Consider the following 7173-nt stretch of genomic DNA (forward strand, 5'->3'; position numbering starts at 1 on the left):
CGGTGATTGTAGGCTAGACTGTTCAGCCTCCTTCTAGTTAGCAATAGTTTTATACTGCTGTATAATGGATTTCAGTCTGCTCACATACTGTTTTGGTTTTTACACTGCTTCAGGCCCTGCAGCATGTTGTTTGAGGTAGCAGGCTCAACTAGCCTCCCTTAAGCCATGTTGGTTATGTATGGTTCCCTTTAGTCACATAACTTAGGGTACTTGCCTGTTTGGAAAGTGTAGCCTAGCACAGGTAGCAGTTAGCTTCCCATAGTTAATTGGGTTAGAGCTGGTTCCCTGTAGCTTGGTTCCCTGGAAATTCGCGAACTGAAGCCACGTGTCATTGAATCGGCAGGCCCCTTCAGGCCTCCTTTTTAGTTTACATGTTGGCACAGATTGTGTTTTTCTGTGCGGCTTTGGATAAGATGACAGTAGTGAAACCTTACTGAGGTTTGGTTTAGCCTATTGTTGCCTCTCTGAGTCGATGATTCTAGTTGAGCTAAGAGCCACCTAGCGCCTAGGTTGGATCTTTAGGCTCCTGGAAACGGCCACGAGACTTACGCCATGTGTCCTGGAGGATGCTAAGCCTGCGGGCCGCCTTTTTGGACACACTGGTGTTTGTTTTGGGTGTATTTCTCCCTGAGAACTAGTCATATACACTTTCGCTGGCCAGGGGCCCAAGTGGTAGATTCAACCCCCTCTTTTGCGGGTTGTTTACCTGGCTTGGGACCTAAACACTACCACGAGCTGATGCCACGTGTTTGTTGAGGTTATAGGCCTTCCAGGCCTTCCTTAATACGTGTTGGCGTACGCTGTACTCCTCTTGTTTAAAGAGTAAAAAGTGTTTTTTACTGAGTACACTGCTTGTCGGATTGTGTTGGGTGGATTATTAAGGAGCACTGTGCAGCTTTCCTATGGCTGCCATGGAAGTTATCTGTCTCTGTACGTTAGACAGGTGTTCAGAAAGGCGTTTTTACCATAAAACGGGTTGTTTTCTGGAGTGTACTTCTGTTGTCATGTTGTAAGTCCCTCCCGGGCCTCCATGGTTATGTGCTCTTGGCATAGTCTACCTGTTAGGTGAGCTCTGCGCTTCCCCCTTGGGGTTGGGTTTTGTAATAGTGCTTAGCTCCCTAAGCTGGTTATGATGGTTAGGTCTTCATCAGGCCCCATCTTAAGAATCAGCCCTAGGCTGGTTTGTGCTCCCCTTTCAGGGTTTTCAGCGCACAGCCTCCTCAGTGCGTTAATTAAGCACTGGGTAGATCCTAGGTGAGCGGATTATCTCCCCTCGATATGAGGGTTCATAGCATTCAGATGAGTTCTGCTCTCCAGGATGCCCGTCTCTACGCGTGGGTCTGAGCTGGTTTCTGCCTTTCTGCAGTCACTCTTACCTATTTTCTTCTTCAAGAATGCATTCTAGAGGCTCTGTATTCAGACAGGGTTGGCCTGGACTAAGTCTGTTCCCCTAGAAGACCAGGTCGGCCTCCCTGGTGGCAATGAGGGTGACCCCGTTCCCCTCAAGAGTGGCTGGCCGAGGTTCCCTTTGGTTCCTTGGCCACATTCCCTTAAAGGGACCACTTTTTCCTTCGGGACGCCTTAGCGATTTCTTTAGGCTCTATTTGTTGAAAGAGAAAGGTAGAAGCCTTTTGGAAGTTCAGCTTGGGCTGTTGGCCAAAGGGAATGCTGTCACTGACAGCCTGGTGTGACCCGAGGGGGAGTTGCTGAGCAGTTCGAGGACTGCTTTGAGACCTTTGTTTCAGCCATATTTTTTGGCAGGCACTCTCCTTAATCATGGCGGCGTTGGTATATCGTTCCCCAAAGCGTGGCAACGCAGAGTTGAGTTCCCTTCGAAAGGGAACGTCTCAGGTTACGTATGTAACCATAGTTCCCTGAGAACAGGGAACGAGACTCTGCGTTGCTTTGCCATGCTTCAGGCGGCCTGCTGGGCAGTCCCTTCAAGACAATGGATAATGACTGCTCCCGCGGGCGCGCTTTTATACATCCGGGTCGCGCCCCTATGACGTCATAGGCTGTCGCCGGCCAATGAGCATTGGCGTTGTTGGATAGTTGGTTTTTCAGACACCGAGTCACGTGTGACGTTCCCCAAAGCGTGGCAACGCAGAGTCTCGTTCCCTGTTCTCAGGGAACTATGGTTACATACGTAACCTGAGACGGTTGATTTTTACTAACAGTAATACAGCATTTTCTCTGTCATACAATATGTTAAAATTAATTGCATGCCATTTATCAACACAAGCCATCCAGCATTTATTAATATGATATTCTAATAACGATCTAGCTTACTGCAGTGTGCAACAAGTGTCTCATAGCAGCTGCTGAGCGAACGCTCAGAGAAATGTTATAACATCATTTTCAACATACTCAAATGTATCTAATATAAGAAAAAAAGTGTTGCATTACCCCACATACGCTTGACTGGAAGAAGCGCAAGAAGCGACTGTGGCATAATTAAAGTTCTGCTGCTCTCGAGCCGTGTCTCTCGCTTGTCTCTCATTAGCAATCGTTCCAGCGGCCTCGTTCCGCTCGCACAGCACTCGGTCCTGCTCTGCTTCATACTACGGTAACATTAATAACATTAATAATCTCATCCTGTGAGGTGAAGTGGTATGAACGTGATTTCTGCCCAAGTCCCATCCCAATTCTTTTCCACGGCTGTGAGGTGAAGTGGTATCTCGGCGTCATCAAGCTACGCCTTTGTTTGGAATGGTGGCCTCTAGTGGCAAAAATTTACATAGTGTGCCTATAATGTGTTTAATATGATAGGAAACACAGAATGCCTCCTTTAGCGTTTAACTGAGCAATGATGAATTGAGATGTTAAAGAAATATTTCACCTAAAAATGAAAGTTTCATTATTTACATAGGGCAAAATATACAGGTTCTCATTTTATTTTAAAAAAGTATGTGGATTGGTCCTGGCATTTATTATTACTCCATGTCCAGTATGGTCATGAAAAATCATCTTTATTTTCACAAATTAAAAGAATACATGACAGCTGGAACAGCAAAACAATGTAAGACAATTACACAATTGTGTGATTGTAGAGATCTCAAGAAAACATCTACAAAACAAACATTTTAAGTAATAGAATAAGAAACCAGCACACAACCACTTGAGCACTGGATCAAAGGTAACAAAACATTATTACAGGTAAGGTTTAACTATTCCATGATTTCTTGTACATTTTTGTAGATTTTTTGTCTTTCTACTTTTGATGTGTACTTTCTACTTTTTGATGCGTCCAAAAATACATTTAAATGGTTAAAGGTGCCCTAGAATGCTTTTTTAAAAGATGTAATATAAGTCTAAGGTGTCCACTGAATGTGTCTGTGAAGTTTCAGCTCAAAATACCCCATAGATTTTTTTTAATTTATTTATGTAACTGTCTATTTTGGGGCATCATTAAATATGCGGCGATTCAGGCTGCTTCCCCTTTAAATCCTCACCGCTGCCTGCCCCGGAGCTTGCGACTCTATAATACATTGCATAAACAAAGTTCACACAGCTAATATAACCCTCAAAATGGATCTTTACAAAATGTTCGTCATTCATGCTGCATGCATGCATCAGATCATGTAAGTATAGTATTTATTTGGATGTTTACATTTGATTCTCAATGAGTTTGAGGCTATGCTCCGCGGCTAATGGGCTAAAGCTAACATTACACACTGTTTGAGAGATTTATAAAGAAATTTATAAAGTTGTGTTTATGAATTATAAAGACTGCAAATGTTTAAAAATTAAAATAGCAACGGCTCTTGTCTCCGTGAATACAGTAATAAACAATGGTAACTTTAACCACATTTAACAGTACATTAGCAACATGCTAACGAAACATTTAGAAAGACAATTTACAAATATCACTAAAAATATCATGATATCATGGATCATGTCAGTTATTATTGCTCCATCTGCCATTTTTTGCTATTGTCCTTGCTTGCTTACCTAGTCTGATGATTCGGCTGTGCTGCTACAGACGTTAATACTGCCTTCCCTTGTCTAATGCCTTTAACATAAGCTTGCATATGCAAATATTGGGGGCGTACATATTAATGATCCCGACTGTTGCGTCACAGTCGGTGTTATGTTGAGATTCGCCTGTTCTTCGGAGGTCTTTTAAACAAATGAGATTTAAATAAGAAGGAGGAAACAATGGAGTTTGAGACTCACTGTATGTCATTTCCATGTACTGAACTCTTGTTATTCAACTATGCCAAGGTAAATTCAATTTTCAATTCTATGGCACCTTTAAGATACAATCATCTTACAAAACATGCCAGTAAATGATTAAGGATATGATTCTTTGAAACCCTGAGTACAATGTTTTTACTTGCATATTATATTTTGATACGTAAACAATCACTCTAAGAACAAAATAAAGATCATTGCATTTTCTCAAATTGATAGTAATAACTTGTCTTTTCAGGTGCAGTTTACTTGCACTTGAAATATAGGCAGGTGACATCTCTTGTACTTGAAAAAGACTATTTTGGCTTCAAACTCAAAGGGCCCTATTTTAACAATCTAAACGCAACGTGTAAAGCGCACAGCGCAGGTGCACTCAGGGCGTGTCCAAATCCACTTTTGCTATTTTAATGACGGAAAAACGGTCCGTGCGCCGGGGCGCATTTTTGAAATGGGTTGTCCCTATTCTCTTAATGAGTAATGGGCGTAATGTTCAATAAACCAATCAGAGTGTCATCTCTCATTCCCTTTAAGAGCGAGATGCGCTCGCGCCATGGCGGATTGCTGTTTACATGGCAGAGTTTGTTGGCGGAATAACACAATAATATTCTTTTACACTGTAATCCTTTTGTTTTTAATATTTGGCATGTTTGTGTGATGCGCATCCCTGTGTGTAATAAGCAAAGTCAACGCACACTGTGGACGCGCCCAGAGTTGCAGTTTCTACCAACGGGCTCTAACAAAAAAATATTGCGCCATTGACTTTAGACTTTAGACCAGGTTTGAGTTGGTCTATGGCACAGTCTATTTTCAGCTCCTTAAAATAGCAATGCGCCGGCAATGCGCCTGAACACACCTCTTTTTTAGACCAGCACGCCCATGGCCGCACTAACTGGCGCAAATGCATTTACTAATTTAAGGATGTGGCGCTGAACGGGAAAACGCGAACGGCGCCGGACGCAAACTAGCAAACACACTTGCGCTGCGCCTTGCGTCGCATTGCGCCGGGTGTATTATAGGGCCCAAAGTGTGAATTTCACTTTCTTGAATCTCTAATGCCAAGATTTGAGACCATTTGCATAAGTGCCAAATTGAGAATTTTAGGTTGTAAAAGTATGCACTCAACATTTACCATTTGTCATAGAAACTGTAAAATAAACAATGCAATCACACAATCCTATTTCAGGTACACACACACTAAAAAAGAACAAAAAACAAAAAAACATTGTGAAATAATAATAATACCAATACCAATCAAATTTACCAGTTTATCTAGAGTCTAGACCAAACCAAACTGACCAGTTTGAAACAATTAACCCTTCTGTTCAAAATAACCAGTCCTGTATAAGAATCTAAAACATCTTCAACATCCTGGGGCCGGATTCCTACTAGGGCGGGACAACCTGTTACTCACATGAGATCGCAGCAATAGCAAACAACAAGGATCCAATCAAAGCAATTAAAGGTCCCGTTTTTCGTGTTTTTTTGAAGCTTTGATTGTGTTTATAGTGTGCAATATAACATGTGTTCATGTTTCGCGTGTAAAAAAAAAACAGTATTTTTCACATAATTTACTTATCTGTATACCGCTGTTTCCACTGTCATAAAAACGGGCTGATGACTTCCTTGTTCTATGAAGTCCCTCCTTCAGAAATACGTAACGAGTTCTGATTGTGCCAGCGGTTCCTGTGTTGTGATTCGACAGCAGCTTCTGCTCCATCTTTCAAGAATAATCTTTGTGCGAATCCAGCATTAAACTGATTGAGATTGAGGAAGCTGTCCTCAGCAAAATGTGCTGCACATAGTTTTACATGTGGATTATAATTTTCGGGAACCGAGTTAAACATAAATTGTAACCACTGATCTGAGTACAGCGTCCCTGGGAAGGCCAAACAAAGGTGATTGGACTGCGGGATGAAAATAACAGCGTTTCGACGACATGGTGACAAACACACTCTACAAACGCAACTCTTGCTCTTCTCCGTGGGAGCGCAACAAGACCACGCCCCCTTTTTTTGTGTATTCCTGTGGGCAGAGGTTAGTCAAAAAACTGTTTTAGTGACGTCATTAAAGAAGGAAGTAGAGGGATGTAGTCCAAACTGGCCGTTCGATGTAGGCGACTTCTGTTAAATAAAATATCTCGCTTGGCATTGAACTTTGAGCTTTAAAATTTTACAGATTTTATTTATACTCTAACAACAACATTACACACTAACTAAAGTTTGAAACATGGGATCACGAAGAACGGGACCTTTAAGTCCCATCCTTCATTTTTTTTCTTGTTCGAGATTTTCACTCAGATATACATCACAAAAGGGAATGAAGGACTATCAAAACTTCCATTTATGCCAACTTCAAGATAAATTCAATGAAGTTCGTAAGAATATTCCCGAGTACACTTCTTTAAAAAAAATCTGAAATTGTCAAATATTTTCTTATGGACATATTTCATAGGAGAAGAAAATTACAGACTTTGGCGTTATCATATTGAATGGTGATTCTTGCTGAAGAGCATGTTGAAGACCATGTTTTTTTGCTCTTCTTGCAGATTATCCTAATAATCATAATCAGCGTGCACACGATTTAATCGTGACCACCTTGACTGGAGTTCAGTACAGTACTCGGTATCACGTTTTTAATGTGCAGGGTATTTAAATTGGCCTAGTTATTTTTAAAGAGTCTGTCTCAAAATGGATCGGTCAGTTGCATTCATGATTTGAACTCTGTCTTTTTGTGATCTCTGCACCCTGTAGCCTATCTATGTGTTTGTGTGTGTCTAGTATTGTGAATGTGTCCTGTAGGCTATATTAACGCTCCCATATGTGAATGCTGCCAAAAATGGCTAAAATTAAAAATGAGGACATTATGTTTAGTAGAGTTGTTGTTACTGAATTGTGACAAATTACACGTGAAAAAACACATTTAGATCAAATGTATAACTTATACTTTGCATATGTAAAACATAGTGTCCATGTGAAATCC

Source organism: Megalobrama amblycephala, linkage group LG21, assembly GCF_018812025.1.
Source record: "Megalobrama amblycephala isolate DHTTF-2021 linkage group LG21, ASM1881202v1, whole genome shotgun sequence".
In the NCBI taxonomy this organism is placed as follows: Eukaryota; Metazoa; Chordata; class Actinopteri; order Cypriniformes; family Xenocyprididae; genus Megalobrama; species Megalobrama amblycephala.